Source organism: Mesocricetus auratus, unplaced genomic scaffold (assembly GCF_017639785.1).
Source record: "Mesocricetus auratus isolate SY011 unplaced genomic scaffold, BCM_Maur_2.0 Super-Scaffold_6730, whole genome shotgun sequence".
NCBI classification, from domain to species: domain Eukaryota; kingdom Metazoa; phylum Chordata; class Mammalia; order Rodentia; family Cricetidae; genus Mesocricetus; species Mesocricetus auratus.
Window position 1 is genome coordinate 50,309,896 of NW_024429184.1, and position 11,360 is coordinate 50,321,255.

The window sequence follows — 11,360 nt, forward strand, 5'->3', positions numbered from 1 at the left end:
AGCATCATATACATATATCTTACACACCTGTACATGCATACATACACACACATTCACAAACATTTGAATACATACCACACACAGTGACATTCATTCACACACACTTCCATATATACATACCATACACCTCATACATACATACACATATATACACACACACACAAACACACACACAAATAAAATAACATTCTCAAAACCTATGGTTTTCCTTATTTTTTATTGTAAAACATTTCAAACATACACAAAAATCAAGAGATTAGTAAATAAAATGCCAATTATGCATCACTCAGCTTAACTTTCAACTCAGACAATCTGTCCCTCCTACTATCTATCCACAGATGATTTTGAACCAAGTATTAGATTTATAGCATGTTTTCCATGAGTGTCTCATTGCTCATAACTTCATTGTAAATTTTAATGTTTTCAAGAAAGATACAATAATTAGTCACTTCCAAAAACATTAACAGTTGCATCATAAAAATCTCATCAGTAAGCAAATATCCTAGAAATATTCTTTCTTTATAGATTGCTCAAAAATAGCTCCCAATAAGATCCATAAAATTATGCAAGAGTTAAAATGTACATTAGTGCAAATGTGGCACAAAGTATAAGTGTGGTTTACCAAACAAGGTAGGGAACAAAAGCAATGCATTCCATGAAGACTAAGGTAACTGGAAATTGTTGGGTTATCCTGAGAATAACATTGAGGACCATGGATATATGTCAAGTGTTCATTGCTGCTCACGAAGACAACCTAAGATAATGGAATGTGAAGGGACCTAGAAGATGGTCCTGTCAAGGAGTCATGGGTGTCAGGGGTTCCACATTTGAAAATGACTTATTTCATTTTCTGTGACATTGGAAATTGGAGTTCTTAACAAAATCATGAGGAAGGCTGTATCAAGAGCACAAAGTCAAAAAGAAAACAGACAAAAATGTGGGTCTGATTAAGTATAGCATAAGGAGAAGAGAAGAAATGGAATAAAGGATTCAGAATTTTCTGAAAGTTGCAATGTTTGTTAATCTAACATAAAAAACAAAAAAAAAAACAAGAAGTAAGTGGTCAAAGCTGGGGTTTCCTTTTGGCCTTTAAAAGCTTTGGGAAGGAGAGAAAAAACAGATGAGAAAAGAAAAGAAAAAAACATGCTGCCAAATGAAAAGTCATGCCCATATCAAAGTAACTGAGGGAAAGAGGAAATAATTACAAATCATACCAAACACAAAGAAGATGGAAGCTGTAAGAACCATAAAATGTGTTAGATTTAAAGACCAAATCATTAAGACAGCATGTACATGTTGTACTATACAGTCAGTGATAAAGATTTCTCTATGAATCTAAAGCAAAAATGGAAGAGATTATCTGAAAGAAAGCAATTTGTCAAAAACAAATGTCTTTAATGTTTGTGTCTTAATTCACGGGGCAAATCTGGCAAGAAATCATCCTCGCAGGCTGTAAAATATCAGTAATATTATAAGTTTTCTAAATGTGCATGAATAAACTAAACTACATGAGAAAGCACAAGAATTGCTTTCAATCTTTCCTGGGAATATAATAAAATACGCATTCTAATAAACCCCTAATTTTAATTTCAGTGACTAACATAATTCATATGAAATGTATACTTTCTTCTCATTTTGAAACATGAAAATAGAATTTAATTTTTAAAGCTATCCTGAATCCCTTAAATAATAATCTAAATCTAAAGAAAAAGAAAAATTTGAAAATGACCAAAAAACAGTGATTAAAACACACTATGACCCTAAATATGTGGTCTGTAGTTAAAGCTGCCACAATATAAAAATTCATAGCCTTATATATAATATATTAAAACAAATCAAAAGAGTTAACTAACAAACTTTAACAAACTGTCTGCATGATGGAAATAAACATAATGAGCCAGGAAGGAAATATCTGTTAAGACACAATGAAAACTAGTCAAGAACTAGTCACATTTAGGAATCCAAGTAGAATAGAAACATAAACAAATGGCATCCTGCTTTTCTCATCCATTGGCAGACATTGTACATTCAAATAACATACTTAAGGTGAAGAGGATCAGGGAGGAGAACATGGGGGAACAAGAAGGCTAAGTCGCGGGAAGAATAGAGGAGAGCAGGATGAAAGACACTGTAATAGAAGGAGCCACTATAGGTTTGAAGAGAGATCTGGCACTAGTGAGATGTCCAGAGACCTACAAGGATGACACCAACTGGCAATCTAACCAATAGTGGAGAGGCTACCTTACATGCCCTTTCCCAATAATGTTATTGATGCTTTCCTTGTATGGCATCCTAGAGACTTCATCCAGAGACTGATGGAAGCAGAGGCAGACACCCACAGCTAAACACTGAACTGAACTCCTGGAATCCAGTTGCAGAGAGGGAAGAGTGATGAGAAGAGGGGTTAAGACTTGGCAGATGAAACCCACAGAAACAGCTGACCTGAACAAGGGGAAGCTCATGGACCCCAGACTAATGGCTAAGAGGCCAGCATGGGACTGATCCAGACCCCCTGAATGTGGATGTCAATAAGGAGGCCTCTGCATTCTTTGGGGCCTCAGGCAATAGATCAGCATTTATACCTGGCATCCAGATGGACTTTGGGAGTTCATTCCATGTGAAGGGATTTTGTCATAGCCTGGCCACATGGGGGAGGGCCTAGGCTCTACCCAGGATGATATGTGTTGGGGAAGTCCTGTGCATTTGTCAATAAAGACTGTCTGGCCAATAGAAATCTAGATAGGTGGGGCTAGGAAACCAGGAGGATTCTGGGAAGGAGAAACACAGGAGAGTCAACATGTAACGCCATGGGGGTAGGAAGCCTGGAACTGTTAGGTAAGTTAGGTTTTCTAGATATACAGAAATATATTTGAGATAGATAAACAGTCTTCAAACCTCTCAAAGACCTTCAGAAAATGGCATTTAAAATGGTTTAGGGTTTTTCTTGACAATGAGAAATGTCTGCTCCTGGCAGCACCAATTACGTCTGAGAGGAACATGGGCATCAAAGAAACTTGTTATAGAGTTTGCTTTCAACATGGCAAGATTAGCCATTTGGGCAAGAAACTGCTCTTGCCTAGACTGTTTGACTGTTGCTGTAAAAACTGGACATGCAGGACCCACAGGAAAGTGACTGCTAAACTCAGTCTTACAGGGTTCCTGCTTCATGGAAGAGTCTACCAGACTTTCTGCAGGACACAGAAAAATGACTGACAGACTGCCAATGCAGATGGACAGCTTGAAATTTCCTGCTTTGCTGAGAAGTGTTCCAGACACATTGTGGCCTATGGGCTGAAGATGGATGCCCCAATGTTACAGAGGAACTTCAGGTGACTGCTCAGGCAGAAAGATATCTCTGTCAATCCTAGTGTTTATATATTATCCTTCTGTGGTCTTTGATGGAGTTGAAGACAGATAGTTATAGTTATAGTTTTCCTTAGTTATGATAAAAGATAAACTACATATAGAACTTTGGACTCACAAGGATGAGGTGGATGATATTTTCTTTAAATCTTGCTAAAATATTGTAACTGTATTCTTACTTGATAACTGTTCTGTTATATATGATTTGACTATGTTAAAGTTAAGACCTTTCTTTTTGTTTAAACAGAAAAGAGGGGATGTTGGGGAAGTCCTGTGCATTTGTCAATAAAGACTGTCTGGCCAATAGGAATCTAGATAGGTGGGGCTAGGAATCCAGGAGGATTCTGGGAAGGAGAAACACAGGAGAGTCAACATGTAACGCCATGGGGGTAGGAAGCCTGGAACTATTCTCCGGTAAGAAACATACTTAGATTAACAATTATGGGGTAATTACTTAAGTCAGAGCTAGCTAGTAAGAAACAAGCAAGGCCAACAGCTTCATAATTAATATAGCCTCCTGTGTGTTTACTTGGGGACTACAATGCAGCAGAGCCCAGGCGGCTGGCGGGGGATAAACCAAAGCGGCAAGCAAAGATAAAGCTTCTCTTTACAATATGACAGACTCTGGAGGTACCCCATGAAGGGCTTCACCCTCCCTGGATAGTGGAGTGGGGTCTGGGTGGGGCTTTGGGGAAGGGTTGAAGCAGGGCAGCAGAGGAAGAGAGGGAGAAGGAGCTGGAATTGACATGTGAAGCAAGCTAGCAAGCTTGTTTTTAATTAAAAATTTTTAAAAAGTTGTAATAAAAAAGAATACTTTAACATAAAAAAACTTCCACTTCTTGTTCCATCGACAATGAGGGCTGCTGCTGACTTCTGACGTGACACATCGGCATTAATTATCCTACATTCTTTTCTAGTTCTCTCCATCTTTAACTTGTAAATAACATTATAATTTAAATTTTTGGTTGTTAATGGACTGAGTCTTGAAACCATAATCTTCTGAATTTCAGTGCGTATAATATAAAATTCAAAAGCAACACATAGCACCGTGGAACACGCAAAGTTGAATGATGTATTTGCTTTCTGAAAAGTTATTTTACAACATCATCTTCCTTAGCTCTCTGTGGTAGACTGTATAGCTTTCTTTTTTCCCTTATAGCAACTGACTGTTATCAGCTCTGGAGTCTTAAGCTGTTTTTAACTCTTGGTTTCCTTTAAGGAAATTCTGCCTTCCTGATGGAAGCATGCCCAGCAAATTTGCCAATCTTTGGCAGACATCCATTTCTCATGACCAATGCACACTAAGGGATGATAGAACGGGCTTCCTATTTTTCCAGTTAGCATCATTCCTAATGCTCTTCTTTGGACAGCCAAAGCTGTTGAAGATGTAGCACAGTCCACTTCTTTCCAAACTTGCTTCCTTGTTCCACTTTGTAAATGAGCTGTTCCCCACAATGGTTCTTAATTTTGCATCTTAATTTCCACACAAAATTTAAATCTTTGAAGTCCAAACTGATTTACTTCTATTAGTCTGCCTAGAATCCATGTTAGCAACTTAGAAGCATGCCAATAATCAGACCTCACCCCATACAACACAGATGCAGGGCACAGGGAGTACAGGGAGACATACTCTCATCTGACCTTCACTGTGGTAAGTTAGCTGGCTTCTCTAGTCAAAAGTCAGAGCCACTCATGCAAGTTCCCTTTCATGCAGATTGTTGTTACCTCACAGAGAGCCTTTGTTTTACTGATAGTGTCCCTATCCAGCTGCAGCCAAAATCAAAGCTGAATCTAGTCCCATAAAAGAACAGTGTTTCATGTCTGCTCCTCACACAACACCTCCTATTTCTATTGCAACCTCTGAAGAGCCCTAGCCAAATGCCCATTAACAGCTTTTAAACTTCATTTGTTCTTACTTTCATCTTTCCATAAAGTTTAACAATTATAATGGACATACTGTGGCTTCAATTTCATATACACCTCCTACCACCTATAAAAATAGGTTGTATATTTAAAAATTCCTGTAAATGGAGTTCTTAATTGGACTAAGTAATAACAACTCAGATTCAAATAGAGAGGAAAATGCTGAGAGATCAGGGAGAAGAAGGAGCAAGCCACTGCCACATCTTGCCTCTGTAGCATTTTTGCAGACAAGAGTGACTTCCTGTTTCTCCCTGTTTATATCCTGTTTCCACCCAGCTATCTCACTTCCTGTCTGTCTGCACAGACCTCCAGACCTCTATGGTTAGCTAGTGGCAAGCTCTATTCTCTGAACTTCAGACAGGCTTTATTTGTAAAAGCAAGATATCACCACAGCTTCCTGTCTATACACATTCTTAACATTAAGTGTGAAAGTGACGTATTTGTTTTCAGAGAAAATATAGTCCACACTGTAATGGTAGATACATACTTAATAATGGAGAAAAGCAATCCATGCTAGAAGTGGACACTGCATCTGTTTGCAACATCCTCCTGACACCCTGGTTTCTCTAGACTGTTCTACTATTTCATGGGCTGTGTGTTCCCTTTCCCTGCCACAGTCAGATCTAGAATCGGATTTACAGCTCTCCAGATTGATCTCTTCTTCCCGAAGTATGTTCTATTTTAAGAAGAGCATCATCGAGTGACACCATATCTATTTTCCAGAATTGAATTTTCATTGATCTGTTTCCTTACTCAATGTGCTCTATCCAAATTTCACAGAGTGGAATTTCATTGAGGGCACTCATCTGTAGGCGAAGCCTGCTAAAACAGACAGCCTCCAACTCTCTGCACTTGCCCTTGCATGATCTTTTAAGGCCCTTTTATAATAGTGTTGTAAGGAGAAATATGAACATCTCTCTGATGCTACAGAGGATGCTCCAGCCAGCTTGCCTGGCAGCAGCACTGAGACTCTCGTAAAGATGATATATTTCTTTTGCAGTTGGTTTTGATTTTTTGGTCAGGAACAATATTATTTTCTCTTATAATAAAAGAAAAGCAATTTAATAAGAAGATAAATTCTTCAGCAACTGCTTTATAATGGATGGGTTCCAGGCAATAACTGTGTGTATAGGATACTGAGGAAAGTCTACTAGTCCCCCTTTTAGTAAAAGAAGTTTCCACTGAGATAGTCCAGCAATTTTTTCATTTGTTACTGTAAGTGTATGAATGTGAATGGAATGCCAGCCTGCCCCTAAACATATAGTGCAGACAATCTCTACATTATCAGTAGCTATATCTTCTATTCTTCTAAATGTGAGCTCTACAATATTTTTAGCATCATGTAAGATGAGACTCAGCAAAGCAGAGCGTTGGTGGGGCACGCCGTTAATCCCAGCACTCAGGAGGAAGAGGCAAGCAGATCTCTGTGACTCTGAGGCCAGCCTGGTCTACAAAGCGAGTTCCAGAACAGCCTCCCAAACTATATGTGTTAAGTACATGGGAGGGGCGGAAGCATGTGTCCAGTTAGTGGAAGGCACAGCTGGGTGCCATGGCGCTTTCATGTCTGCCACAGACACCTCCTCAAGCACCCATCTTCCCTACAATATCCTTTGCTTCATAACCATTTTTTTTCCTGTGAGTCTTCAACTTCTTGGTGCTCTCTGTGATGTGACATTCACAGGCTATTACTCCCCTGAACATTTGCTCCATTTGTGGTGTGATTCTTCTTCAGTTATCCTCTCAGTTTATTCAACATCTGAAACATCATTGGTGACTGCCCCTTTCTGAGCCTCAGGATTACTGACTAGGAAGCACTTCTAGAAGACCTTCACTTTTAAGGTGTCTGCTTATTTTTAATTATTTAAAGTGGTACTGATATTACTTTATAGAATAATAATACTATTCAGTAATAAATAAAATGATGCTTTGAACTTTGAAGAATCCAATGTTCAGAGGAGGAGTGGACTAGGGGATGAGGAGAGGTGGGGAGAAGGGAATGAGAGGACAGTAAGGAGCAAAAACTGTAGAGATGTAAAATAAATGAATAAAGCTAATTAGAAGAAAGTAATCCGATGTTATAACCTTCTCTAACTCGTTCAGATGCCAGGATTTTACCTCTTTCTGGCAGAGAGAGGTAAATGTAATCTCCAAGCATAGCAATGTGAAGCTTTAGAGTATTCTCATGTTAATTCACCGAATTTCACAATAATCTGCAAACCCTGGGAAATGCAGTGACAAGCAAGCCTCTAGCACCATCTGTTGACTGAACGCTTCACTTTCACAGGCAAACCACATGCATTTCTAGATTGAAGAATACCTTTCTTCCATTTTTTTTACTTGGTAAACAATGAAAACTTCAACCATTACGTCTGACAGTAATTGAAGCAAACAGAAATATCAGCAAGTTTATGCTTAATCTGGGTACTTGATGGTGCGTCTCCTGATTAACGGAAAACAGATCTTTATGTTAACAAAAGTCATCTGTCTAAGAGATATTTGAGCACACCAGCTGGTTATCTAATACCAAATGATCAGCCCTGAAAGCATATGTACAAGCAATATTATGCAGATTATATTTACATACACACATACATATATGCAAGTGAGACCCACTAATGTAAAAAAAAAGGGAGTTGAGTTTTAAAAACAGCAAGGGGGTGGTTTAAAGGGAGAATGGGAATGGAGAATTGATATAATTATGCTATACTCATAAAAATTTAACAAGAATAAGAGAAAGGAGTTAAATTTCAATGAGGAAGGAAAATAAAAAGGTTAAATATATGATTAAAGATTAATATATGAAGTATTAAAACAAAATAAGTAACTAAAATATAGAAATATAGTGAAAGAATAATGGAAAAGCCAAAATGGATAATAGAAAGCTAGATTTAAAAATTATTCAGGGATGTCCGCTAAGATGCTGGGAAAGAATTAAGAACAAACACTTCAGCAGCATCGGTGAATGTGATTAGAATGAAATTAACAGAATAGAATTTTAAGTTAACCTGTAACAGTTCTTTGAGAAGCTAAAAACATAAGGATGGGGAAAGGTTACTGAAAATGAAAAATGTAGAAATCTGGTCTCTAATCTTGAGCTACAAAAAGAAGAATTTAAGCCCCAATCATTAACCGTGTAATGGATTATATTTGTCAGGTTAAAATCCCCACCTGCCATTCCTGAAATCTATACAATCTTTGCATTGCTCCACTGCCCCTCTTCTATAAAGAATACATTAACTAACAATGTATACATTTATCATGAACTCAAAGTTCATCACCAGAATGTCAGCTTCTTTGATCAAACATCTCGGATGTTTTTTAAATATCAGTTTGTGTCAATTTTTAAGAAAATCTAATGCATTTTGGGAGCTCAATATATACTTGCTTAAATAATTGCTGATGAATTTAAATTTTTACTCTGTGAAACGATACTAGAAGTCCTGGATTTGCAGCTATGATGCAAGTACAAAGAGGATGCATTACTAACATTCAATAAAGTTTCCATTACTAAAATCCGTGGTTGGAAATCTAACTTTTCATCACTCAGAACCTGATAATATAGGTTTGAAAGTGTAAAACCCTCCCAATATGCTGCATAGAAAAAATTCATTAAATGCTTTAGTAAAAAACAAACTGTATTCAAAAACGCTTTCCCATTACATACAATTATAGACTCACAGAATGCTGGAGCATTAATGATAAAAATTATTACTATAATAAAATGCCATAAGATATATCCATTTCTAAAACATAAATTTATTTAGTTTACCTCCCAGCTACAGACTCTCCTCCCTCCTCTTCTCCCAGTTACTGCTCCACAGCCCCTCTGTTCCCACCCCTCAATCCACTCATCCTTTTCTGTTTAGGAAAGGGCATGTCTGCCATGAGTATCAACAAAATGTGGCATACCAAGTTATAGTAAGACTAAGCACCTCCCCATGTACCAAGACTGGACAAAGCAACCCAGTATGAGGAGTAGCATCCCGAAAGCCTGTAAAAGAGTTGGAGACAGCCTGTTTTTACTGTTAGGAGTCTCACAGAGGAGCTGTGGCACAACTGTAGCACACATGCAGGATGCCTAGCAGAGTCCCACACAGGTTCCTTGTTGTAGGTGCTGTCTTTGTGAGGCTGTATGAACCCATGTTAGTTGATTTGTGAGTTTTCTTATGGTGTCATTAACCCCTCTGGTTCCAACAATCCTTTATGACCCTTTTCTGAAGGATTCCCCGAGTTCTGCATAATGTTTGGCTGTGTGTCTGCATCTGTTTCCATCAGTTGCTGGATGACACCTGTCTGATGACAACTGAACTAGGCACCAATCTGGTCACAGAAGAAATCCAGTTCAGGCTACTTATCAATTATTGCTAGAAGTCTTAGCTAGGGTCATCCTTGTATATTTCTACCAATATCGTCTAACAACTGTACATGTCTAACTTTAGAGTTATGAGATTAAGTTGAAAAGCATTTATAAGTCTATATGAACTCACTGTCAATGCTCAATAAACAAAACATCTAGTAGACAGAGTCCTCATGTCATGTCAAAACTCAGAAATCATTATCATTATGTGCACTGTCTACTGTCACTACTGATCAAAAACAGGCTTCCCTACAAGACGAATGTACTGTTGTGGTCTTTCCAATATCAGACCTAGAATCATGAAATAATTTATAGTGTTAATGGTTCCCATTCCATATGTGCAGTAGAGCCAATGTGATTCTTGACACACAATTAGTGTACAAAAACAGGAACTGTGGATACTAGGGTTATCTGTCAAATCTACATGCTAACCTCTCTCTCTCCTTTTCCCTCTCTCCCTTTCTTCTTTCTTTATTTTTGGTAGTGAGTAACATTTTTATTAATTTTCAAAATAAATATAATCATATTACTTCTCCTTATCTGTATCCTCCCTCCAAACACATGTACCCCATTCCTGCTCAAATTGACATTCTTTGATTATTATTGTTACATAAGCATGTAAATACATAAATACAACATACTGAGTCAGGTTGGTGTAGCATTTATGTACATAATTTCAGTGTCATTACTTGGTATTTTATAACAAATTAGGGAGTTCATCTCTGGGCAAGGGTAATTCTTCCTCTCAGCAGACATTAGGTGCCTGTAGTTGTTTGTCTCAGGATCTGACCTCATGAGATTTTCAATTTCCACCACAGCATGACATTGTTGTGGCTCAGATCTTGTGCAGGCAGTCATATTACTGAGGTATCATGACTGGTGGATGGTGAGCCCAACCTCAAAAGATACAATTACAACACAACTCCTACACCTAAGCCTCAGGGAACATCAAGGGAAATGGAATAGAAAGAGTATAAAAGCCAGAGGATTGGGAAATTGGCTGCAAAATTGACATTTCCTAGTGTCTTGAACTTCCATGTTTGCTCTTGATAGGTTATACTGTGGTTTCTCAAGTAACTTTTTGCCCATCCCTTATCATTATGGTATTGCCTCTGACCCTTACACTACTTTTATATCTCTTCTGCAATGAGTTCTGAGACGTGAAAAGATGAGGGGTAGCCGGGCAGTGGTGGCGCACGCCTTTAATCCCAGCACTTGGGAGGCAGAGGCAGGCGGATCTTTGTGCGTTCGAGGCCAGGCTGGACCGATAGCCTCCGAAACAATACAGAGAAACCCTGTCTCGTAAAAACCAAAAAAAAAAAAAAAAAAAAAAAAAAAAAGAAAAGATGAGGGGTTATACAGATGCCCAGTTTGGACTGAGCAATCTGCAATCTCCCATTCTCTCCACTTAGACCAGCTATGGGTCTCTATGTTAATTACTATCTACTTCAAAATAGCTATTCTGATGAGGGCCGAGAGTTTCACCAATCTAATGATAAGCTGTTGGGTACTGGTTACATGTAACTTCCATTTAGCAGAGTAATAGTTGTAAGTTCTCCTTTAGGGTCTGTGGTTTACTCAGCCACATGCTTTTTACCCTAGTGACAATATCAGTATGGGTTTCACATTGCGGAATAAGCCTTAAAGGCCAACAGAAAATAATTGGTTACTCACAAAAGTTTTGTGTCCCCGTTCCCAGTGGAAAGGTTTGTCCAGA

General features: G+C 38.2%; 1 protein-coding gene across 4 annotated transcripts in view; it reads right to left on the reverse strand.

Annotated features, from left to right (window-relative positions):
- Ralyl (RALY RNA binding protein like) overlaps nt 1–11,360 on the reverse strand; it is a 637,542-nt gene that overhangs the window by 269,609 nt on the left and 356,573 nt on the right. The window lies entirely within an intron of this gene.